General features: G+C 43.8%; 1 protein-coding gene across 5 annotated transcripts in view; it reads right to left on the reverse strand.

Annotated features, from left to right (window-relative positions):
* The window catches only part of cdk14 (cyclin dependent kinase 14), a 634,917-nt gene that overhangs the window by 302,422 nt on the left and 305,064 nt on the right, over nt 1-27,431 (reverse strand). The gene's annotated exons all lie outside the window — the stretch shown is intronic.

The raw sequence follows: 27,431 nt of genomic DNA on the forward strand, positions 1-27,431 counted from the left end.
AAAGGAAATAATTTATTTCCCAGCTGCACCCCTTGAAAGGTACTCGTATTAACTCAACATTCAAAGTTATACATTTTAACTAAATGGGCACTCAAACTCAGACCATACATGTTAATTGTGTCTAAATGATGCAATAATAATGTAGAAACATAGAAACATAGAAAATAGGTGCAGGAGTAGGCCATTCGGCCCTTCGAGCCTGCTCCGCCATTCAATATGATCATGGCTGATCCTCTATCACAATAGCATATTCCCACTCTCTCTCCATACCCCTTGATGCCTTTTGTGTCTAGAAATTTATCTAGCTCCTTCTTAAATATATTCAGTGACTTGGCCTCCACAGCCTTCTGTGGTACAGAATTCCACAGGTTCACCACCCCCTGAGTGAAGAAATTTCTCCTCATCTCAGTCCTAAATGTCCTACCCCGTATCCAGAGACTGTGACCCCTCATTCTGGAACCCCCAGCCAAGGGAAACATCCTCCCTGCATCCAGTCTGTCTAGCCCTGTCAGAATTTTATATGTTTCAATGAGATTCCCCCCTCATTCTTCTGAACTCAAGTGAATACAGGCCAAGTCGACCCAATCTCTCCTCATATGACAGTCCTGCCATCCCAGAGATCAGTTTGGTGAACCTTCGCTGCACTCCCTCTATGGCAAGTATATCCTTTCTTAGGTAAGGAGACCAAAACTGCACACAATACTCCAGGTGTGGTCTCACCAAGGCCCTGTATAACTGCAGTAAGACATCCTTGCCCACTGATGTGAATGTTTCTCACAACAACAATAGAAGAGACCATGGGACTACACAATATATATCAATGATTTGGATGAGGGAACCAAATGTAATATTTCCAAGTTTGCTGACGACACAAAACTAGGTGGGATCATGAGTTGTGAGGAGGATGCAAAGAGGCTTCAAGGTGATTTAGACAAGTTGAATCCTCATCATACCATTTGCCTTCCTAACTGCTTGCTGCACCTGCAAGTTTGCTTTCAGTGACTGGTGTACAGGGACACCCAGGTCCCTTTGTACATCAACATTTCCCAATCTATCACCATTTAAATAATACTCTGCCTTTCTGTTTTTCCTTCCAAAGTGGATAACTTCACATTTATCCACATTATACTGCATCTGCCATGTATTTGCCCACTCACTCAACTTGTTTAAATTGCCTTGAAGCCCCTTTGCATCCTCCTCACAACTCATGATCCCACCTAGTTTTGTGTCGTCAGCAAACTTGGAAATATTACATTTGGTTCCCTCGTCCAAATCATTGATATATATTGTGTATTCCCATGGTATCTTCTATTGTTGCTTTGAGAAACATTCACATCAGTGGGCAACAAAATGTAAACCAACAATAAGGAGATGGAGCATCAAATAAATGGTTCATATAATTTATAAAATATTTTACTACAATTAAAGGCTTAGTAAAAATTCAGCTCCAAGCACACCATTGGTTGCTGACAAATATTCTAGATCAAAAACAGTCCGACAGAACTGCACTGCGCCAACTAGGACTGTCTTCATAAACCACAATGCAAATCAGTGTAATCAATACACTGAAATATTTACCTATTCATTTGCTGTAACATTTATTCCTTCAGTTTTGCAATTCTCAGATACAAGGGGCCGGATTTTGCTCTGAGCGGCGAATGAATGGCGCCCGCTGCTCGTTAGACTTGCACTTGCCCATAGACTTTTTATGAACTTTTGCAAGGCAACTTCCTCTAAATTAGAGACCCAAAGAGCACGGCGCCCTCTACAGGGCATCTGGGACCTGTGTGAACAGGGCAAGCTACTGTGTATCTCCTTAACCAATCAGATTGAAGCGTGCAAATAAGCCACGCAGATACTGAACTAGGAAGTGTAAATTAGAATAGTGAATTCAATGTCAAATCAAATACAGGAAGCAAAATAAAGCGGGAAAGAAAGATTGAATTAAGAGAAAGAGATAAAAGAGACAAAGAAAAAGTAAAAAAATATTAAATTTTTTAAAAATGTCCAACAACAATTAAAATCTGAAGGAATGAGACGCTACACTTGTTAAAAGTTAATTTTCAGTGCCAGAGAGGTTGTTTGGCAGTCATTAAGGCTTACCATGCCATTAAAAGGATACTTACATTGGAATGAACAAGCCCTAACTTTTTCTGGTGAGATTAGTCCGTATCTATGACGTCAGTGCAGGAACTTCACGCTGTTCCATTCATTTGAATGGGGAGCCAGCCGGCAAGATGCTGTTTTCGCGGAGCTTACGGAGGAGGATCGCATCTCGTACAGCAACTTCCGGATTTCTGCGTTTAACATGCATGTGCGCTCGTCAGAAGTTGCTGTACAGCTTGCACAGAAATAACGGTGAACGCTGTTAGCCTCACCATTATTTTTACAGCAAAATCCGCACCAAGGAATTTACATGAGAGGTGGCAAATATATAGATTGAACATATCCTTTGTTACAGCGCTAAGCCAGCCTGCCAAAATATGTGTGAAAGAATTCACAGCTGGCAGTAAACAACTACAATGTCAATTTAGCAAACCCACCATTATTTCCCTTATAGTACTGTATATATTACACCAAAGCATTAGTGAAGTATGTTACAGTATGTCAATATATTAGCATGTTATCAGTTCCACACTGGAAATACTGTACATTAATATATTTACAACCTATTCTTTCATTATTGTATGTACTTCAAAAGGAAAAAAAATGCAAATAAGCTAGCAGGGTTTGGCACTCTATAGATTAATTTAACTTGGAGCATTTGAAAAATAGAACAACTAATTTGTCATTAGAAATCAGTTAACAGCATGGTTCTCTCACTAAAATAATGGGAAGGTGAAACTGCTGGTGCTAAATTATTCTCTCTCGGGATGTGGGCATCACTGGAAAGACTGGCATTTATTGCCCATCCCTAGTTAACCTTACAAGGTGGTGGGAACTGAGTGTCTTTCTAGGCCAGTTTAGAGAGCAGTTAAGAATCAACCATGTTGTTGTGGGACTGAAGTCACATCTAGTCCAGACCAGGTAAGGACAGCAGGTTTCCTGCCCTAAAGGACATTAGCTCAAACTGCCATGGTGGGTTTTGATCTCATGTTTTCTGGATTACTAGTCTATGACCCTGGATGACTATTCCAGGAACATTACCACTACACTACTATAGCTTTTGTATTACATTCCCAAAATGTTAAGATTTGCAATGCCATGCAGTTTATTATACCCTTGGATCATTGACTGAATTGCTAAGATGCTTGAAATATTGGGCCAGAAATTACTATCAAAATAATGGTGAGGCTAATGTGCTCACCATTATTTTATGCGCAAGTTGTACAGCAACTTCAGATGAGGGCAGATGTGCTGTTAAATGTGAAAATCCAGAAGTTGCAGTCCAAGATGCATCGTTCCTCAGTTAGCTTTGCGAAAACGGCATCTTGCTGTCTGACTCACTATTTAAATGATTTGAACGCCGTGAAGTTCCTGTACTTGGACGGTAAATACCAAACTAAACTCGCCATAGAAAGTTAGGGCTTGTCCATTTCAGTCTAAATACCCTTTTTAACGGCGTGATAAGTCTTAATTACTGCCAAACAACCTTTCTGGCTCTGAAAATTAACTTTTACAAGTGTGGAGTCTCATTCATTCAGCTTTTGGAATTTTTTTAAAGAATTAAATTACTTATTTTTTACTTTTTCTTTGACTCTTTTTTTCTCTCTCTCTTAACCCAATCTTTCTTACCCTCTCTTTATTTCCCTTTCTGTACCTGATTTGACATTGAATTCACTATTCTACTTACACATCCTGGTTCAGACTCTGTGCTGTTCATTAACGATTCTTCAATCTGATTGGTTAAGGAGGTACACAGTTGCTTGCCCTGTTCACACAAGTTCCAGATGCCCTGTAGAGGACACCGCACCATTTCAATCTCCCACTTACAGCAACTTGCCATGCAAAAGCTTATGGAAATTAAACAGGCAAGGGCAAGTCTATCGAATGGCCAGCGATGTTAGTTTGCCGGCTACAGTAAATTCTGGCCCAATAGTTTTTAATATTGCTCCATAGCTGTCATCAGAGGGTAATATCCGTTATGTATTAACAAATAACAGGACAAAGACTACCCTTGACCGACATCCAAATAATAGGCTGTAGTCTGCCTGAGATGGATCAAAAATTTCAGTTTTAAAAATATATTTCCTGTAAGGGTATAATAACAATATATATATTTTTTAAAACCGCAGACTTGGAACTAATGATTGATCTCTAAGTGACAGACCAGGCTTTGAATGTCCAATTCTGCCCTCTGCTTCTCAATCTAAGTCACTTCTGCAACCTTTGGACAATAGTTCACTGCTACAGCACTCAACTGTAATCAATAATTGCAGAATACAAAATCCTGCTTTGGGGTTTGACATATAACATCAAATAATGTCTGAAGGTCAAAGAATGATTCAGAAACAGCATTCCCCTCTTTGAGGTTTTCCAACCTTTAAGGTGTTCCTTTAAACTCTCAACTTAAACCATATCACAATGCAGAATGTAAGCTCTTACACATTCCAATTGCATTAATATGCATAGACACAGATCCTGAATTTATCACGCATACTTCATATTGGTCATATCTTTTTATGAAACGTACAAGGGTAGTGCACAGGATCTTCTTCAGAACAAAATACCTGGCTACAGGTAGCAATAGGATGAGATTAATCTGCACAGCACGTGTAGTAACTTTACTCCCCGTTTCCTGAACTGTTACCATGACTACACTGCAGGGAGACATGCATTATCTTTTGAAAGGATACAGCCCTTCAGCTGACATTAGAACTGGTTATTTTAAAGGTTCACATGAATTGAAAAGTACAAGAATAATATCTGAAGACTCCTGGCTGTGCTATCAGTATGTGCCATAAGAAAGATTTCCTCCAGTTCACTAATCTATCACACCGGTAAGTCTGTCCATTGATCATCACAGACATATCCACTCTCAGCTCTCTGCTGAAAAATATATCCTATTTATCTTTGTTTTGGCAGACTCTCACTATGCAACCTGATTCGGCACACATATCAAATCACTTTTAGACAGCAAAAAATATAGGACACCATTTTATTTGCATTATTAGCAGCAGGTTGAATATTTGTGGATGAATATTTACAACTTAATTGAAGTGCATTTCCAACATGTTTTCATAATGCTGCTGTGCCTTGTTGCAGCCCCAGGTATTAAAGCTTTGCTCTTGTTTGCTGATTTTTTTTTCCAGAAAGGTATTTACTTCCTACTCATTTTCTTCGACATCTCCCTGCTGAAATCTAGCTGAGATGTACCTGCTCCAAGGCCTCTGTCAACATTGTTCCATTGCCAGGCATAGGTATGTGTGGAAGAAGCAGATTAATAGGACTCTCGTTCCACTAACTATTTACTTTAGAGAAATGTAGACTTAGAAGCAATACGATTAAGGTTTTTAAAATGATGAAAGGATTGTAATCAGTGGAAAGGTTATTTGAGATGGATAGGAACTTCAGGGCTAGCACGTAACATACCGAGGTTAGATTCCAGGGAAGTATTTCCTTTCACAAAATCATTGCTCTCAAACAGATTACTAAAACATGCAGTAGGTATGGATTTGCTATAGTCCTTTAAAAGGGAATTTGACAAGCTTCTGATGGAAGAGGACATTTCCAGTTATAGACAGTAAATTGCTAATTAGTTGGGATTAAGCAGAGTATGGGCTACTGCGGTCTCCTGGAGCCTTGCCTGATTGCCTCAGATGTGGAGATGCCGGTGATGGACTGGGGTTGACAATTGCCTCAGGGGTTGGATAGAAATTTCTTAGAGCCTTTCCTGAATTGGTTGCTGCATTTTTCTCTCTCTTTTTATTCCGCCTTTCCCCAGGTGAATGCATGGTTGGGGGAGGGGGGGGGTCAATGGTCACAACTGCATGGTGTCTGGACATGGCAGGCTTGATGGGCCTGAAAATCCTTCCCCTCCCTTCTCTTTGTTTATCCATATATATCTTCTCTATCTCTTAGAGGGAAGGTGCCAGGCCTCTACTCTCTTCTCTCCAAAAACAGAGCCAAAGCCCAGAACTCTGTCAGGCACCATGAGCATAAATTTGCATTCTACCATACTGCATAGCACATTGTTACTTATGTGCGGGCTCTGTTATTCAATTTACATTAATAGATTGTATCCTTGCATTTGATTTTCAATTTTTAAAAAATCAATGTCGCTGCTCAATTTTAAAATTAACTTTAATGATGTTAAGTTATATGCTGAGGTATCACTGAGGAATATACATACTATGGTACTACATACCATAAATTTTAACAAATTTTCAAATTGGTGTAGTTTCAGTGGCTCCAGAGCAGACAGAATATCATCTTCATATTAACAAATAGGCAATGTCATCTATTATTATAGACTGACATCACAGTCAATTACTATAGAATTTCTAAATAATAGTACTCTCTTTATTTTTTAGTCAATTGTCTTTTTAAGGACCTCTGACTAAAATAAATTAAGATTAATCTTTTAGCTTGATTTGGTCTCTTTAGCTACATTTTTCTCCACAAATTTTGCTACCAAGACTGCCACTCCACCTAATTTTTCTTACACGTCACATTTTTGGATGTGTGCTTGCAGCTGACTCTGGAAACCATGTAATATTGCTGCCCAATTCAATTCAAGAGTAGCTAGGATGCACATTTCCACTGGTGTCTAGACTCAGTCCAGTTCCAATTGTACCATGGATGCATTTGACATCAGTGCAACAACAGCTAATAGGCCCTTCATAGAACCATACAGCACAGAAGGAGGTTATTGAACCATTCATGTGTGTATTGACTTTTTGCTGGAGCAATCTAAAACCAATTCCAATGCCCTTGTGTCTCCCCATAGCCCTGTATCCTCCTCTACTTCAAATGTATCGACTCTTCCCTTAAAAGATGCAATGGTCTCAACCACAACCATCCCTGTGACAAAGCATTCTGTGCTCCAACAACCATCTACTTAGAGGAATTTCTCCTCCTCACTCTAATTGACAATTTTAAAATAATTAACTCACCACTTACTCACAAATCAGGGGAAATTCTTTTTCCCTATTCAGCTGATCAAAATCCTTCACAATTTGAAAATCTCTATTAAATCTCCTATTAATCTTTGTCCCACTGGAAATAGTCTCAGTATGTTAATTCCCTCTTCATAACTATTTTCTCATCCTTGGAACCATCCTGGTGAATCTATGCAACATGCTCCCAATAGCTTTAATATACTTTCTATAATCCGGTGCCCAAAACTGAACAGTACTCTAACCGTGACCTAATCATTGCCTTGTACAAATTTATTGCCTTCTTGTACTCTATAGAAACATAGAAAATAGGAGCAGGAGTAGGCCATTCGGCCCTTCGAGCCTGCTCCGCCATTCAAATGATCATAGCTGATCCTCTATCTCAATACCATATCCCCGCTCTCTCCCCATACCCCTTGATGCCTTTTGTGTCTAGAAATCTATTTAGCTCCTTCTTAAATATATTCAGTGACTTGGCCTCCACAGCCTTCTGTGGTACAGAATTCCATAGGTTCACCACCCTCTGAGTGAAGAAATTTCTCCTCATCTCAGTCCTAAATGTCCTACCCCGTATCCTGAGACTGTGACCCCTTGTTCTGGACCCCCCAACCAGGGGAAGCATCCTCTCTACATCCAGTCTGTCTAGCCCTGTCAGAATTTTGTATGTTTCAATGAGATCCCCTCTCATTCTTCTAAACTCGAGTGAACACAGGCCGAGTCGACACAATCTCTCCTCATATGACAGTCCTGCCATCCCAGGGATCAGTCTGGTGCATCTTTGCTGCACTCCCTCTATGGCAAGTTTATCCTTTCTTAAGTAAGGAGACCAAAACTGCACACAATACTCCAGGTGTGGTCGCACCAAGGCCCTGTATATCTGCAGTAAGACATCCTTGCTCCTGTGCTCAAATTCTCTTGCAATGAAGGCCAACATACCATTTGCCTTCCTAACTGCTTGCTGCACCTGCATGTTTGCTTTCAGTGACTGGTGTACAGGGACACCCAGGTCCCTTTGTACATCAACATTTCCCAATCTATCACCATTTAAATAATACTCTGCCTTTCTGTTTTTCCTTCCAAAGTGGATAACTTCACATTTATCCACATTATACTGCATCTGCCATGTATTTGCCCACTCACTCAACTTGTCTAAATCGCCTTGAAGCCTCTTTGCATCCTCCTCACAACTCACAATCCCACCTCGTTTTGTGTCAACAGCAAACTTGGAAATATTACATTTGGTTCCTCATCCAAATCATTGATATATATTGTGTATTCTCATGGTATCTTCTATTTTTGCTTTGAGAAACATTCACATCAGCAGGCAACAAAATGTAAATCAACAATAAGGAAATGGAGCATCAAATAAATGGTTCATATAATTTATAAAATATTTTACTGCAGTTAAATAAACCACATCCACTGGTTCTCCCTTATCCATTCTACCAGTTACATCCTCAAAAAACTCCAGTAGGTTTGGTAAACATGATTTCCCTTTCATAAATCCATGTTGACTTTGTCTAATCCTGTTGATATTTTCCAAGTGTCCTGTTATCACATCCTTTGTAATAGACTCTAGCATTTTCCCTACTACTGATGTTGGGCTAACCGGTCTGTAGTTCCCTGTTTTTGCCCTCCTTTTTAAATAGTGAGGTTACATTTGCCACCCTCCAATCTGCAGGAACTGTTCAATAATCTATAGAATTTTGGAAGATGACAACTAATGCATCCACTATTTCCATGGCTACCTCTTTTAGTACTCGGGATGCAGATTATCAGGCCCTGGGGATTTATCGGCTTTCAGTCCCATTAATTTCTCCAACACTATTGTTTTACTAATACTAATTACCTTTAACTCCTCCTTCTCACTAGTCCCTTGGTTCCCTAGCATTTCTGGGAAGTTATTTGTGTCCTCTTCCATGAAGACAGAACCAAAGTATTTGTTTGATTGCTCTGCCATTTCCTTGTTCCCATTATGAATTCTCCCGTTTCTGACTGTAAGAGGCCTACATTTGTCTTCACTAATCTTTATCTTTTTACATACTTGTAGAACCTTTTACAGTCCACTTTTATGTTCCTTGCAAGTTTATTCTCATACTCTATTTTTCCCCTCTTTCTCCATCTCTTGGTCCTTTTTTGCTGAATTCTAAACTGCTCCCATTCCTCAGGCTTGCTACTTTTTCTGGCAACTTTATATGACTCCTCTTTGGATCTAATACTATCCTTAATTTCTTTTGTTAGCTATGGTTGGGCCGCATTTTGTTTTGTGTTTTCGCGCCAGAAAGGAATGTATATTTGTTGCAATTCATGCATTCATTCCTTAAATGTTAGCCATTGCCTATCCACCGTCATGCCTTTTAATGAAGCTTCCCAATCTATCATAGCCAACTCACTACTCATACGTTCGTAGTTTCCTTTGTTTAGATTTAGGACCCTAGTTTCGGATTGGACTATTTCTATCATATTATGGTCACTCTTCTCTAAAGGACCCCGCACATTGCCTATATTTATTAAACTTAAAATGCTATTGTTCTTTTTATGGCTTTACCTACCTCTACTTGCACTTTCAGTGAATTATGTATTTGAACCTCAAGTTCTCTGTTCCTCCACATTCATCACTGACTTTGAATTGGGTTTTTTCTCCCAAGAGGCATTAGCTTACTTCTCTATATTAAATTGTATCTTCCATCTGTTTGCCCATTCCATTAACCTGTCTGTGTCCTCCTGAATCTTTTACAGTCCTCCTTGCCATTTGCTAACCCCCCTATTTTTGTGTTATTAGCAAATTTCAGTATTATACTTCTTACACCCACGTCCAAATCATTTCAGAAATACTCAACAACAAAGCTACTTTTGGTTTGTGCTGCCTCTAATCACTGTGTAATGTAACAAGAATTATAGCAACACTCAAAATACTAGCTACGGCTAAAAAGCCAAGCCCTTTTGATATTTAGCACTATAGATCTGTGGCCATGTTGCTTGGCCCAAGTTGACCTGCAGGAGTATATTTTTGAAATACTGTTTCTCTTTAGATGACTTCTGCACAATGGAGAAATACTTCAGCTTAGATTTAAGAAGATTACAGTTGATTTCTGCTTATCATCGGACAGTCCTGAAGTGTAGGAACAAGTGACACAACAGAAAACATCTGTCTGGATTAAGCAGTGAGCATGGAAACCAAGATAACCAGTGACAAAGCAATATGTTTCAGTTAAATAGATACACTGTGCAGCCAGCACCTGACAGAAAATAAACCATTCACCATATCTTTGACATGAGCAACAGAATAAAGCAGGGGTCTTCTTTAAGTTTGCTAACAAGTTGCTCATGCAATCCACAAATTAATTTTCTTTCCAGTATTTTCCTCTTTACCATTTCATAATTAGTAATATATTAATAGGTTTTGTCTCTCTACACGAAGGAGAAATATCACCACAAAGGACCCAAGGGAATCACAAGGACAAGAGTCTAATGGAGACTAATTAAAATTCATTTTTTAAGCTGTAGTTTTGGATATCACCAGGCTTTCTATTTACTGGGTAGATTCAAAAAGTAGCTTTGAATGTTTATGTACCTATTAATGTGCTAAATATTTAATCCAAACTACTCATCAAGTGTTGAGATTATTTGCTGTTAATTTTCCTTTTTGATGCTCAAATTTTAGCATATTTTCCCTAAGGTTCAACAGTGACTACACATCAAAAGTACTTCTTTGGCTGTAAAGTGCTTTGGGACGTCCCATGGTCATGAAAGTCACCATATAAATGCAAATTTTTTCTTTCTTTTAAGGAGAGTTATTAAATCTCTCTCCTATGCAGAGGTACATAATTTAGAATTTTACTCTGTCATTTATGCATAATTCCTCCTGTTAAAATGCATTTTTACATTCATTTTCAACTTTCAAAAGAGCTGAATTCCAGAGGTGAGGTGAGAGTGACTGCCCTTGACATCAAGGCAGCATTTAAACCGATAGTGGCATCAAGGAGCCCTAGTAAAATTGAAGTCAATGGGAATCAGGTGGAAAACTCTCCAGTGGCTGGAGTCATACCTAGCACAAAGGAAGATGGTAGTTGTTGTTAGAGGCCAATCATCGCAGCCCCAGAACATCGCTGCATGAGTTCCTCAGGGCAGTGTCCTAAGCCCAATCATCTTCAGCTGCTTCATCAATGGCCTTCCCTCCATCATAAGGTCAGAAATAGGGATGTTCGCTGATGATTGCACAGTATTCAGCTCGATTTGCAACCCCTCAGACAATGAAGCAGTCCATGCCCGCATGCAGCAAGACCTGGACAACATCCAGGCTTGGCTGATAAGTGGCAAGTAACATTTGCGCCACACAAATGCCAGACAATGACCATCTCCAACAAGAGAGAGTCTAACCACCTCCCCTTGACATTCAACGGCATTACCATCGCCGAATCCCCCACCATCAACATCCTGGGGGTCACTATTGTCCAGAAACTTAACTGGTCCAGCAACATAAATACTGTGGCTACAAGAGTAGATCAAAGGCTGGGTATTTTGCAGTGAATGACTCACCTCCTGACTCACCAAAGCCTTTCCACCATCTACAAGGCATAAGTCAGGAGTGTGATGAAATACTTTCCACTTGCCTGGATGAGTGCAGCTCCAACAACACTCAAGAAGCTCGACACCATCCAGGACAAAGCAGCCCGCTTGATTGGCACCCCATCCACCACCCTAAACATTCACTCCCTTCACCACCAGCGCACTGTGCCTGCAGTGTGTACCATCCACAGGATGCACTGCAGCAACTCACCAAGGCTTCTTCGACAGCCCCTCCCAAACCCACGACTTCTACCACCACCTGGACGTTCCCCTCCAAGTCACACACCATCCTGACTTGGAAATATATCGCCGTTCCTTCATCATCGCTGGGTCAAAATCCTGGAACTCCCTACCTAACAGCACTGTGGGAGAACTTTCACCATATGGACTGCAGCGGTTTAAGGCGGCGGCTCACCACCACCTTCTCAGGGGCAATTAGGGATAGGTAATAAATGCTGGCCTCGCCAGCGACGTCCACATCCCATGAATGAATAAAAAAAAGGAAACTCCTAAGACAGAATTCTTCCACTGGCAGTAACCTGTTTTTCCCACTTGATAGCAGTAATAGATTCATAGTACCAGATTTTCACCCATTTCTGAGGACAAGTGATGAGCTACCACTGGGATTCAGAACAAGCCTACTTTGCAGCACCAGTACCAACGGTAAATAGCTTCGGTGAGAAATTGGTGTTACTTGTTTAACTATTTATTGGAAGACGGAAGGCAAGAAAATCACCTAAAACAATGAGGTATACAGATCATAGCCCATTTTTGGTGACAACATAGAAACACCCAACAAAGAATTTGCCCTACTTAGAACAAAAATTCCATCAGAATTCCCCGTCGCACTTTGCAACCTCATCAAGCACACCACCACCCCCTCCCCATCAACTGTTGCCACCCTTGCCTCTGCTGGCTGAATGACTGCACCCATCAATCAAGTTTCCAAGATGAGGAAAGATTCAACTAAGCTCCAGTAGAGCTTCCACTTCATCCTAAATATTATGGAATGAATCTAATATATATTTTTTATATATATAAATATGTCTTCAGCTATGGAGGTTCTGCCACAACCATCATTAAGAGCAAGCAATGGACAGCTTCTGCAGCAAATAGAGAATAGAGCAATAGGCATATTCTGATATCTGAAGCTAGAAGACTTCCCATCATCTGCTAAATAAGATCCACCAACCCAGACCAAAAGAGCCAATTTTAAAGTAATGCCAGAGGTCATGAAATAAAGTACTTACTATATTAACGCAAGTATTTCTTTCTTGACTTGTTCAGTACACCTCCTACACCTGCCATATTTTACATTTCTTATTTTCTGTAAGGGACTGAGTTCTGCATCGGATTTTAAATTGTATTAGCCTCATACAGGTATTGCAAGATGCCACACAACTAGTGAGCCATAATTCTTTGCTGGTTGAATGTCACAAGATAAAACCCATCTCTTTCTCCCACACTTTGGGGTCGATTTTCGGATGTCCGCGGGGTGCGTTCGTGGCGGGGGGGCTGCTAAAATTGGGGATTCCAGGGGCGGGTCCTGAGCCCGGCTCCAACCCGCCCACTTCCGGGTTCCCCAATGACGCGCTTAGATGCGCACTCAGCCCCCGCATGCGGGACTCCCGCCGGCAATTAAAACCAGCGGGATCCCACTTAAACCAATTAATTAGATAGTTCAGGTCGTTTGCAGACCTGATTGACATGATATTTTAGGAGGGGTGGGATTTTCAACTCAACTGAGCGTGTTTCCCGTACTGGGGGAAACACTCCCAGTTCAAACAGACGTGTTACAGCCACCAGCCTGTGGGAGCTGCAAAGGTCCATTTGACAGGTGAGGGGGGAGACCCTCACTCATTGCAGGAGGCCACTCTGTCACTTTGGACAAAGTTTGGCCTGCACCACCCTCCTCCTAACAATAAAATTCACCAACTTGCACACTTACCCTGGTGTCCAGACACATTTACCTACTTTGTGGACCCATTCAAACGCACATCTTGCGGATGGGGGCCGCCATAGCTGCAGTCATGACCTCATCGGAGGGCGAACAGCATCACCAGTCTCGCCGGCCACGCCGGCCACCACTGACACGTGGAGCTCTACAATACGGTGCTATGACACATCCACCTGCACAGCAGGAGGGAGGGCAACCGCAGAGAGAGATGCGTCGCAGAAGGCACTACCCTCATCACAGGGTCTACAGACCGAGGCTCAGCTTCCTGGACCTCTCTGAGGAGCAGTGCACTTGGACGCTCAGAGTCACTCGACATGTAGTCGTGGACATCTGCAGCCTCCTTGATGCCGAGCTGCTCCCAGCTGACCTGAGCACCATCTTCTTACCTGTCGTTGTCAAAGTCACCACTGCCCCTCAACAACCTCTCCTCCGCATCCTTCCAGGGTGCCACCGGGGACATCGCCGGCGTCTCTCAGTCGTCTGCACAAAAGAGCCCTGCAAATACACCTACACCCACTCTGCAGTGACACAATGGGTGGCATCAGGTGTGGGTCTTCATGGTGATCCTCAGTAAAGGGAACTATTGCACAAACCAGACAAGATTTGTAAAGCCGTGGCAGTAGTGGTTATAACAAATTTTAATGTGCTTGGCAAAACAAACAAGACGAAATGAAAACATGACATTCTGTCATGTTTGTGCATCCCCTTTGTGCTCACAAAACCTTCGCCTTGCGTTTACGGGAACCCCTACGTGGTGCCACCCCTGTGGCTTCAGCAGAGGTACTGGCAGGATGCTCTTGTCCATGCCCTGACCGAGGAGATGCTTTGCGGAGACGCCCTCTGGGTTTCGGTGCCTGTGAGGGTCCCTCCAAAGACTGTTCCACCCGCACCTGTGCAGGGGCAGACTCAGCCACCTGGAGAGGAGGCAGCATTGCGGGTACTGGTTGAGAGGTTGGCAACGGGTGAGACGTGGAAGCGCTTTGAGTGGCGTCCCCACTTCCATGTCCCCTTTCACCATCATCCCTCTCCTGGGCCAGGCCCACAACACTACTTCCACCCTGCTGGATGACAGTTTGGAGGACTTGTGTGAAGCCTCGGAAGGCCAGTTGTAAGGTATCAGTCAGCCTGTTTAAGGCGGCAGAATGTTGCTCAACCTGAATCTGAACGGCCGTTGTCAGAGCCTGAATGGACTCATTGTTGAGCCGTGCTTGAAGCTCGATGGAGGCTAGTCTTCCCTCCATCGCAGACTTTCCCGCACCTACCCGCGACACTATCTCAGAGATGCCTTCACGTCCCTGTGACAGTATTCCACTCATGCAGGAGTTGGACTCCTCCATCCTCTGCACGATTGTGGAGAGTGTGCGTGGCAACTGTTCCAGTACCTTGGCAATGTGCTGCTGGCCCTCGATGACTCTCCATTTCATGGATGGCCCCCAGGGTTCAGCATCTGGGTCCAGCTGAGCAGAGCCTGGAGAAGAGTGCTCCCACCAATGCGGACTCTCCATGGCTGCCCTCTGCCACCAGAGTCTGCTCGTGCTCACATGTGCGTGGTGACTCACCACGTGCAAGCCCAACTAAGTGAGGACGGGGACCCACCGAGGTGTGTGTATCTGCGCTGGTGGATGGCTGGCTCAGATGTGACGATGCGACGATGCACCCTCAGAGGACGGCAGGTACTCTGAGGAATCACCCTCCGCAGTCACGGCGGTCGCAAATGGCCCTGCAAGAGAACAGAAAGCAATATTAAGCATGTGGACAGATGTTGAGGTGCTGCAGATGCCAAGTGATGTTAAGATCATTCACTATCATGAGTGCTGAGCATTAGATTTCTGTCACCAGCCGTTTGTGCGCTCCCAGTCTCGGCGTCCGCCACGGACAAGCACTCCAGCTTGCGGCTTATTTCCGTTGCCTGTTGCTCCGCGTCTGTTAGGACCACCTGGTGTGGCGGGCCCCCTCCGGTCCTTGCCCTCTCCCGGGCATTCTGGCATCTCTTCTCCTATCAAGGCAAAATACAGAGAGGCGTGATTGAGTGATGGTTGCATGGTGACCCGCTGCATGCATTGGTGTGGGTGAGGGTGACCGTGAGGGAGATGCATGGGAGGGTGCGTTTGAGACATAGTCATGAGATTGTATGAGGATTGGGTTGCGTGGTAGTGTTCGAATGGGAACTGGGGCGGTGAGTAAGTGCAGGCAAGGTGAGGATGATGGTTGAGTGGATGTGAGGAGTGATGCGAGAGCGTTGTGGTGGCAGTGCAGAAGGAGTTGTGTGGTGGTGGAGGTGATGTGGAAGACGGAGTGTGGGAGAATGCGTAAATATACTCACTTTGGCTGACCTGGTTAGGTCATTAAAGCGCTTCCTGCACTGGACCCAGGTTTGGCCGACATTGCTGCTGCTGACCTCCTCGGCCATCTCGAGCCAGGCCTTCTTGGTGGCAGAGGGAGGCCACCTACTCCCATCAGATGGGAAAAATGTTTCCCTCCTACTCCTCACCCCATTGAGCAGCACCTGGAGTGAGGAGTCAGAAAACCTTGCAGCAGCCTTGCCTCTGGCCTGCTCCATTCTATTATTTTGGTTCTTTGCTACAGGAGGAGCATTGAAGGACTGCCCCTTTAAATCGGGCTCCTCCTGCTGACAGCCTGTGTTGCGGGTGCACAGTGCGCCCGCTGCGCAGGTCTGGAACGGGAAACCTGGAAGCACGCGTAACTACATTCAATTATAAACAATTTTACAACACCAAGTTATAGTCCAGCAATTTTATTTAAAATAAAATTGCTGGACTGTAACTTGGTGTTGTAAAATTGTTTACAATTGTCAACCCCAGTCCATCACCGGCATCTCCACATCAGTACATTCAATTAGGCTGCGATCGCGTGCACAGCACCCTGATTTCACTGGGCATGTTACCCACGCGCCCAGTCGACCCCCTGCTGCCAACCCGCCTCCCTCCTAACATCGGACCCTTTGTGTCAGGTTTTAAAATTGTTTCTCATACTAGTCAAAATCTCTTATACATGGAATATGAAGTGAGTCTTGTTAGACTACTAATGAATAAACCCTCAAGCTCAGATTAGTCTTTTCCCTGGAACCATCAAAAAAAGTTGACTTCCTGGCTCAATACAGCCATGATTCGACCTGCAGTCTTGTCCTGGGAGGAAGGTACGGAGGGATATCTAAAAGGACAGAGAATAATACGAAGAAAAGTTTTCAAGTGGAAAGAGGACTTATTTTTAAGCCTCGCACACTGCTGAACGCAGGATGCCCTCAGAAGAGTTACAACAATCGTACAAAGGGAAAAGATTTTGTCAACAGCTGAAAAACATCATTTAGACTTTAAACAAACGAGATTAATATTCTTTAGCATGTACCACACATTTCAATAATGACACAATTAATTATTTCCTAATATGTATTTGACAATAGTTTTAAAATGGCTCAATTACTCCAAATCTGAAGGGTGGTTAATATAAACAAATGCAGTCTTTATTATTTGGATATCATCAATGAATTAATGATCTATCAGTCCAAGTTATTGAACCATATGTGATCATGAACTCACACCATAAACGAACTACATTAAGCTTTCCTAAATATTATTTTGATTAATAAAGACTTTTGCCAATAGCTCTGAGGAATCACACTAAATCATACAAGAATTTTGCTGAATGAAAACATCCTTGACAGAAACATAACATTATACAAATGTCATTGTTTTAGTCTTTTTTAGATTAATGTATGTGTTTCGTGATATAAAGCATTGGAAAATCTAACAAGAGTTGCATATCTATAAGTTTTGTGCATTATTTTACTTAAAATGGTATCTTTAAATTAGCGTTTGTTAAAAAGAATTGGAACTAACCTAGGATGAATGCTGATGACATTAGTGAGTAAATATAATACTAAATAGAAAGAAGGAAGAAAGATAAAGGACTGCATAACACTCGAGAGAAACTGAGAATCGAGAAAGACAATTACAAGACGACAAATTTGTTCTGTCTTATTCACTTACAGATGATGAATATGTAATCAAACTGATGTCCTTGGCTTTTTGATGTATTGATTCTTTCCTAGTTTGCAAGATTCAAAAATGGCATTGGCTAACTGTCACTATCTACATGTAGCCCAGAGACAGCTCAGCATGCTGATTTAATTTGAGAAAGACAAAATTCTGTAATGACTGCTGAGTAAATTTTAAAATGGTGGGTTAGTAAAGACCAGAAAGAAAGATAGCACTAGCATGGATTAGGAAGACAATTCTGCCCATAATTTTCACATGAGCAACTGCAGCTGAGACAGGAAGAAATAACAATTTGTAAAAAATAAGTTTGCACTGTTACATTAAAAATACCACCTCAAGAAAAATGCGTACATTAGATCTGAGAAATTAGAAAATATTCTGATTTGGGCTTACGGAAAGGTTTCAAGGATATGGGAAAACAACAGCTGAGTGTCACTTCAGCGAGAGTGGTACAATTTTGTTGTGATCATTTATTTCAAAACAGAGATTTTCCATTTTTTCAATAAAATCATATTCTATTATAAAGTCATAAACATGAACACAAGTAGATTTTTCTTTTTCAGTGTGCCTGCGGTATTCCCCAGGCGCAGTAAAGAGGAAAAAGGGGCGGAAACCAGTTACATCATGTCTCTGCCTCTTCTGCACTACCCTGTATTTTACTGGGACTTTCCCTGCTGATGTACTGGGGCCTGCTCCTGTAGGCCCAGTGGGGTTGCCAACTCTCCCGGATTGTCCAGGAGTCCCCTAGAATCGATGATTCATCTCCCAGGCACTGCTGCTAGCAAACCGGCAGAAAATGCAGTAGTGTTCGTCATTTACGCATGTGGGATTTTTCCACGACAGCTTCACATTATGGCAACAAACCCTTCCTGCCCCAATGTCACGAAGGAGAACTTCGAAAAGCTGCAGTTAATGGCTCGGAGTGTTCAACACCAGGGAAACGGCATGGCCAGCACAAGTGGGGTTGCCAAGTTTGGATCAAGTCCAAAACCGGACAAGATGGATACACAAACTATGTTAAGCCACAAATAAAGGACTGGTTTAAACAAGTTTTCAAAACAGAATTGATTTCAACCTTTACTTCATAACAAAGATGCATTGTAGAAATAGCATACAAATACCACATACATAACCACTGGACTGCACCACTCTTATTTGCCATTTATAGTACTTGGTCTTCACCAGAGAAGAGGATGTTGCCAATGTAGCAGTAAAGGAGGAGGTAGTAACAATATTGGATAGGATAAAAATAGATAAAGAGGAGGTACTTAAAAGATTGGCAGTATTTAAAGAAGAAAAGTCACCCAGTCCAGATGAGATGCATCCCAGGTTACTGAGGGAAGTAAGGGTGGAAATTGCGGAGGCTCTGGCCACAATCTTCCAATCCTCCTTAGATATGGGGACAGTGCCTGAGGACTGGAGGATTGCAACTGTTACACCCCTGTTCAAAAAAGGAGAGATGGATAAACCCGGCAATTACAGGCCAGTCAGCCTAACATTGGTGATGGGGAAACTTGGAGAGACAATAATCTGGGTCAAAATTAATTGGCACTTGGAAAAGTATGGGCTAATAAATGAAAGTCAGCACGGATTTGTTAAAGGAAAATCATGTTTGACTAAATTGATTGAGTTCTTTGATGAAGTAATGAAGAGGGTTGATAAGGGCAGTGCGGTTGATGTGTATATGGACTTTCAAAAGGCATTTGATAAAGTACCACATGATAGACTTGTTAGCAAAATTAAAGCCCTTGGGATTACAGGGACAGTGGCAGCGTGGATACAAAATAGGCTAAGGGACAGAAAGCAGAGAGTAATGGTGAACAGTTTTTTTTCAGACTGGAGGGAAGTATACATTGGTGTTCCCTAGGGGTCAGTATTAGGACCATTGCTCTTTTTGATATATATTAATGACCTGGACTTGGGTCTAATTTCCCCTTCAACTCACTGAAATTAGCCCTCTTCCAGTTAAGTATTTTCATGCCGAATTTTCTTTGTCCTTTTCCATAACTATTCTAAACCTGATGATATTATGATCACTGTTCCCCAAATGCTCCCCCACTGAAACATGCTCCACCTGCCCCACTTCATTCCCCAGAACTAGATCCAGCACTGCTTCCTTCCTTGTTGGGCTGGAAACATACTGATCAATAAAGTTCTCTTGTACACATTTCAGGAATTCCTTCCCCTCTTTGCCTTTACATGGTTACTATCCCAGTCTAGATTAGGATAATTGATGTCCCCCATTATCACTACTCTATATTTGTTGCATCTTTCTGCAATTTGCCTGCAAATTTATTCCTCTATCTCCTTCCCACTATTTCGTGGCCTATGGTATACAACCAGTAGCGTTAATAGCTCCTCAATTGCTTCTTAATTCTGTCTTTGACCCCCCCTCAACTACATCATCCCTTTTCAGTGCTGTGGTAGATTCTTTGATCATTCTGGCTTTCCTGGACTATTCCTGAATCTGCTGAATGTATGCAAAATAATTTAACTGCTGCAAATAGCTGTACTGTAAAATGCCATTTGAAAAACTAGCGCAGTGACAAATGCAATAGTAAATTTATCAGAATTATACCTCACACTTTTCTAGACATCTTTATATTTCTGTTTTTCCAATCTCTTTGTTCTTCTGTAACAATAACACTATGAAAATTCTAGATTGTAACCATTTTTAAAATCATACGTAAAATCAGTTGTTATGCCACTTAAAATGGGAAACCATGCACTGTTCGTTGATACTTCAGCACAGTGAAGTCCACATCACAAATACAGTTTGTCTGGACAATTGTGTAAAGTAGGTGAACTGTGCATGTACAAACCAAACATGTTAACATGCAAATAAATTATGTTGGTCGTTCTGGATAGGATTATCAGCTTGCCTAGATGAAACAATGAACCTTGTCCAGGTTTTTGTGTTTGGTTTCTTGCGGACATCCAAATCTCTCTGGGCTTCTCATTCTGGCTTTCCTGGTCTCCCGACCTGACCCAATTTTCCAGGTTGCCATAACGAGATCCAACTCTTCCAACCTTCCAATCAAACTCTCAAGCTGTTCACAACTCAACCTGATTCTCGAGATACTTTAATTAGACAGTGAATGATGTCAATGCTATTGTATTATATCTGCACTCTGTCAGACTTGATTTGTCGGGTTACAATGGACATGCAACAAACCGGATAAATCAGGCTGACATCGATAAATGCACTGTAAGTGGCTTACACTACGTATCAAAACAATAACCAGTGGGGCAGAACAGAGAGTATATTTTGTTCCGTTCATCAACTTAGTGAAAAAGCAGATGTGAGTACAGGTGTTCCGTATAGGGTCTGGCAGGAAATTATAGTTTATTGTATTAAACAGATCAAAGAAATAACACAGTTACTGCTAGAGATTCTTTACAAATAGCAAGGATAAGAATAGTGACAGCTGCATAGAAAATGTTGTAACTGGCAGAACGAAATGACTGCACAATAATCTTGAACTTGATTCTGTAATTATATAATCACAATGATATGATGTGACTAATTTTCAGTCATTAAGCCCTAGTGCTCCGTTCTTGATATTTACTCAATACCTTTTTCACACACACACACACCGCCTCACAGCATGCAAAAAAGCATATCTGTTCTCCATAACCAGAATTATTCCCATAGAGCCCTTAAAAGAAAGAAAAAGCAGCCACAAATGCAAAGTAAAAAGAAAATACGTTCTTTCAGTAAACCTTGTAAAAATACTGAAAATATTTTATTTAATATAGTTCATAAAACATTCATGAGGGTGAATTGCATGACTCGTTCTGTCATTAGTTCATCATAAATGTACATCAAATGCCATTACCAACCTTTGGGCCCTAAAGAAATATACTTCTAACATTCACTCTCTACACGTCACCTTTCATCAGCAGTACCTACTTTGAAATATTTCCTTTACTTTCTCCAACTTTTCACCTCTTCTAACATCAACCTCTAGCAAGGAGAGCAGTATAATGAAACTTTGTATTAGTTTCTAATGCTTTTATTCTATGCCACTCCCCAACCACTTTCCTTACCAACATAAATAGCTAGAATGTAGTAAAAGTACAAAAACCCATAAATTCTATCACTACCCCATTCAAATTATTCATTATAAAGCACATTTTCCCACTCACTATGAATACCCAGCAATTCTTCAAATTGTTCAATGTTTCCACGTATGTTGCCACTGAAACTGCTGAAAACTTTATTGATTTATAGTCAATATACCACACAGTATCTATTAGTTGCATTTGTAAATGTGATTGTCGTAACAGAATTCACAATATAATTTCAAGAAGCATAGTTTTCCAATTTATACAGCTGCTTATACAGCTCATCTTCCGTTAGCCAACTAAAGCTACAAAATGGCAATCAAACAAAAGGCAAAATACTGCAGAGCTGGAAATCTGAAATCAGAAACAAGTTGAAAATACTCAGCAGATCAGGCAGCAACTGTGGAGAAACAGGTCAACATTTCAGGTTTCAGAGACCTGCGGCAATCAACTGACTGATTTCTATTTCTCCATAGATGCTGCTTAAAATGTCAATCAATGTGGAGACATGTTAAAATCATAAAACTTCTAAATATTCAATGGAACATATTAATGATGATACTGCAAATGTTAATATTTTTCATTCATTAATTTAAAAAAGATAATGCAGAGCTCTCTATCCTTACCATTTAAATGCCTCATTTCTAATTGAAACAGGCTTTGAAATCCAAGACTGACTACTTAGGAACTGCAGAAAAATTATGTGAATAATCAAAGGACATCAGAGCATTCTCTTAAAACATTTGATTTTATCATGTCTACAGACTTGCTGCTAAAATAATCCTCTTTCATCTATTCAGATCTGAAACGGGTACCTGATTGAAACCAACGTGGTTGAAATTGGTCTCCGGAGATAGTGAATCAGCAGCTGCTGTAAAATGGGCGGCTGATCGTTATTGCCCATTTTGCACTACCGAAGACCAATTTCACCCCTAACATTTCTAAGGTAACTGCACTCAAATCTTTGCAATTCAGCTAGTTTTATTTTGAATTTGCTCATTGCAGCTTTTAATACTCACTGTAAATATTGACATAAACTACAAGATCGTGACTTATTGTTTTGTTTAATGGCATAGAAGTGGGGAAAACAGTCTATAGACTAAACTGCATCAGAAAAACACCATATGCCATCGTAAGCCTTCATTCTACAGGATAACAGTAGAGAAACCACTAATTGGACTGAATTTGAGTAGACTATTTATTTTGTATAATTGCACTGCATCAAGTTGTTAACTTTTCTCTAAGGGCAAAATGCACTAACATTTATCACTGCACATAATAAAGGATGGTGAGTTTAGTCACTTGCTTTGTTAATGAAATATAAGAAAATTCAATTCTGAGTACACTATGATTGGTTTTGGAACATATTATCATATATATGAACAAAATGTCCTCTGTAAACATTTCTCTGCCTCAAAATTGTAACAACTTTAATTTCTTAGATATTTATGGAACTGCATTTTGAGATCAGTTTTAAATATATGGGAAAATTATGTTCTTGTGAGGAGTGTTAAGGGAAAATACTGGAACCGTGATCTTGAAAAATGTTGTCCTAAATGTACAAAAGTTCTGAAAGTAAACTAAATTATATCTCAGTAGTGAAACAATAATATCTATAGATGTCTCTGAAATTGCTTTTGGTCCACAAAAGATGGAGAACTTAATTATTGGAGTTCACTTAAACATCTGCAACCAATAAACTGCAACTGCAGCACACAACAATTTGCCAAGCTTTTCAGATTGGAAATATAAAACTGACAGTCCCTGCAGTCTTCTGTGAACAAAATGCTAATTGGGGTAGTCACAATAAGTTTTCCAACATTACAATAAACATTACCATCACATTTTGTAATATGCATCAATTTCCCTACAGTACTGATGTGAAGTGCAGATCTCACATTTTAAAGAGACAGTGTCTTCGTGAAAAATGTTCTGTCAAATATTTTTTAGTTTTGGTGGAAGAGGAGACAAAAGAGCTATGCATCACTTTCATTACAATAGTTTCACTCAAGAGCTGTGATATTGCTTTTTGATACTATTTAAACCACAGTCATGCATTTGCAAACAAAAAAGGTTCGCCAAATATCCGTGACGACACTCCCTTTCAATCAACAAAACTATTAGCTGACTACTTTATTGGTTCTCTTTTTAACTTTATGCAAGGCCACAAAACTTCTCTTTGCCACAATGCCACTAAATGTTCCACAGCTTCTTCTGTGTCCACTGAATTGGTTATTAGTTTTATATGTGCATGATTATGTGCGAAGCCCTATATAAAAACAAAGGCTATCGTAATATATACATAACAGCTTTATTTTTTCCAAATTTTGTGCTCATTAAGGCAATGAATGTTAGTGCTGGAGAACTGACAACTTCTCATTTTATCTGCCGTCAAACAAATTAAATACTCATCCCATCGTTCTAGGCGAGATTTGAACCCAAGTCTCCAAGGTGACCGGTCAGCATCTAATCCCCTGCACCACCCATTCCCTTGTGCATCACTTTCAATTATATGCTTACATTTACTTTACACACTACATGATTTGAACTGGCTGAATATTCTCCATTGCTAAGGCATGGATTTAGAAACTACCACTGTACTATTAACTCTTTCTTTTCAACTCTTTTACAAGATCCAGATCACAATACTTTTCAAATTAATTTGAAAATAAAATATTGTACTATTTTAGAATATGTCGGGGGGAGGCGCAGAGGGGAGGAAGGAAAGGAAGGAAGAATGGTAGAATGGGCATATACTCTCTGGAGTTTAGAAGAATGAGAGGCGATCTCATTGAAACATACAAGATTATGAGGGGACTTGACAGATAGAGGCTGAGAGGCTATTTCCCCTGGCTGGAGAGTCCAGAACTAGGGGGCATAGTCTCAGGATAATGGGTCGGCCATTTAGGACTGAGATGAGGAGAAATTTCTTCACTCAGAGGGTTGTGAATCTTTGGAATTCTCTACCCCAGAGTTGAGTATATTCAAGGCTGAGATCGATAGATTTCTGGACTCTAGGGGAATCAAAGGATATGGGGATCAGGCGGGAAAGTTGAGGTGAGGCAGAAGATCAGCCTTGATCTGAGTGAATGGCAGAGCAGGCTCGAGGGGCCATGTGGCCTACTCCTGCTTCAATTTCTTATGTTCTTATGGGTGGATGGATGTAAGGAAGGAAGGCAGGAAGGAGGGAAAGAGGAAGGCGGGGGAAGAGAGGGAAAAAGGAAGGAAGGGAGGAAGGGAGGAAGGAAGGAGGAGTGGGAAAGAGGGTAAGGCAGGAGGGGATGAGAGGGAGGCGGGGAGAAGAGAGGAAGGCGGGGGGGAGAGAGGAAGGCGGGGGGGAGAGAGGAAGGCGGGGGGGAGAGAGGAAGGCGGGGGGGAGAGAGGAAGGCGGGGGGGAGAGAGGAAGGCGGGGGGGAGAGAGGAAGGCGGGGGGGAGAGAGGAAGGCGGGGGGGAGAGAGGAAGGCGGGGGGGAGAGAGGAAGGCGGGGGGGAGAGAGGAAGGCGGGGGGGAGAGAGGAAGGCGGGGGGGAGAGAGGAAGGCGGGGGGGAGAGAGGAAGGCGGGGGGGAGAGAGGAAGGCGGGGGGGAGAGAGGAAGGCGGGGGGGAGAGAGGAAGGCGGGGGGGAGAGAGGAAGGCGGGGGGGAGAGAGGAAGGCGGGGGGGAGAGAGGAAGGCGGGGGGGAAGAGAGGAAGGCGGGGGGGAAGAGAGGAAGGCGGGGGGAAGAGAGGAAGGCGGGGGGAAGAGAGGAAGGCGGGGGGAAGAGAGGAAGGCGGGGGGAAGAGAGGAAGGCGGGGGGAAGAGAGGAAGGCGGGGGGAAGAGAGGAAGGCGGGGGGAAGAGAGGAAGGCGGGGGGAAGAGAGGAAGGCGGGGGGAAGAGAGGAAGGCGGGGGGAAGAGAGGAAGGCGGGGGGAAGAGAGGAAGGCGGGGGGAAGAGAGGAAGGCGGGGGGAAGAGAGGAAGGCGGGGGGAAGAGAGGAAGGCGGGGGGAAGAGAGGAAGGCGGGGGGAAGAGAGGAAGGCGGGGGGAAGAGAGGAAGGCGGGGGGAAGAGAGGAAGGCGGGGGGGAGAGAGGAAGGCGGGGGGGAGAGAGGAAGGCGGGGGGGAGAGAGGAAGGCGGGGGGGAGAGAGGAAGGCGGGGGGGAGAGAGGAAGGCGGGGGGGAGAGAGGAAGGCGGGGGGGAGAGAGGAAGGCGGGGGGGAGAGAGGAAGGCGGGGGGGAGAGAGGAAGGCGGGGGGGAGAGAGGAAGGCGGGGGGGAGAGAGGAAGGCGGGGGGGAGAGAGGAAGGCGGGGGGGAGAGAGGAAGGCGGGGGGGAGAGAGGAAGGCGGGGGGGAGAGAGGAAGGCGGGGGGGAGAGAGGAAGGCGGGGGGGAGAGAGGAAGGCGGGGGGGAGAGAGGAAGGCGGGGGGGAGAGAGGAAGGCGGGGGGGAGAGAGGAAGGCGGGGGGGAGAGAGGAAGGCGGGGGGGAGAGAGGAAGGCGGGGGGGAGAGAGGAAGGCGGGGGGGAGAGAGGAAGGCGGGGGGGAGAGAGGAAGGCGGGGGGGAGAGAGGAAGGCGGGGGGGAGAGAGGAAGGCGGGGGGGAGAGAGGAAGGCGGGGGGGAGAGAGGAAGGCGGGGGGGAGAGAGGAAGGCGGGGGGGAGAGAGGAAGGCGGGGGGGAGAGAGGAAGGCGGGGGGGAGAGAGGAAGGCGGGGGGGAAGAGAGGAAGGCATGGGGGAAGAGAGGAAGGCGGGGGGGACGAGAGGAAGGCGGGGGGGACGAGAGGAAGGCGGGGGGGACGAGAGGAAGGCGGGGGGGACGAGAGGAAGGCGGGGGGGACGAGAGGAAGGCGGGGGGGACGAGAGGAAGGCGGGGGGGACGAGAGGAAGGCGGGGGGGACGAGAGGAAGGCGGGGGGGACGAGAGGAAGGCGGGGGGGACGAGAGGAAGGCGGGGGGGACGAGAGGAAGGCGGGGGGGACGAGAGGAAGGCGGGGGGGACGAGAGGAAGGCGGGGGGGACGAGAGGAAGGCGGGGGGGACGAGAGGAAGGCGGGGGGGACGAGAGGAAGGCGGGGGGGACGAGAGGAAGGCGGGGGGGAAGAGAGGAAGGCGGGGGGGAAGAGAGGAAGGCGGGGGGGAAGAGAGGAAGGCGGGGGGGAAGAGAGGAAGGCGGGGTGAAGAGAGGAAGGCGGGGGGGAAGAGAGGAAGGCGGGGTGAAGAGAGGAAGGCGGGGGGGAAGAGAGGAAGGCGGGGGGACGAGAGGAAGGCGGGGGGGAAGAGAGGAAGGCGGGGGAGAGCGAGGAAGGCGGGGGAGAGCGAGGAAGGCGGGGGAGAGCGAGGAAGGCGGGGGAGAGCGAGGAAGGCGGGGGAGAGAGAGGAAGGCGGGGGAGAGAGAGGAAGGCGGGGGAGAGAGAGGAAGGCGGGGGAGAGAGAGGAAGGCGGGGGAGAGAGAGGAAGGCGGGGGAGAGAGAGGAAGGCGGGGGAGAGAGAGGAAGGCGGGGGAGAGAGAGGAAGGCGGGGGGGAGAGAGGAAGGCGGGGGAGAGAGAGGAAGGCGGGGAAAAGAGAAAGGCGGGGAAGAGCGGAAGGTGCGGGACGGAAGGCGGGAAGGAGGGAAAGAGTAGAAAGAAAGGAAGAAAAGAAGGAAGGAATGAAGGTTGGAAGGAAGGAGGGAAAGAGAGGAAGAAAGGCGGAGGAGAGAGAGGAAGGAACAAAGGGGGAGTAAAATGAACAAAAGTGGAGGAGGTGGGACAGAGGAGAAGGTGGGACAGAGGGGGAGAAGTTGGGACGGAA

The sequence above is a fragment of the Heptranchias perlo genome, chromosome 2 (genome assembly GCF_035084215.1).
Source record: "Heptranchias perlo isolate sHepPer1 chromosome 2, sHepPer1.hap1, whole genome shotgun sequence".
In the NCBI taxonomy this organism is placed as follows: domain Eukaryota; kingdom Metazoa; phylum Chordata; class Chondrichthyes; order Hexanchiformes; family Hexanchidae; genus Heptranchias; species Heptranchias perlo.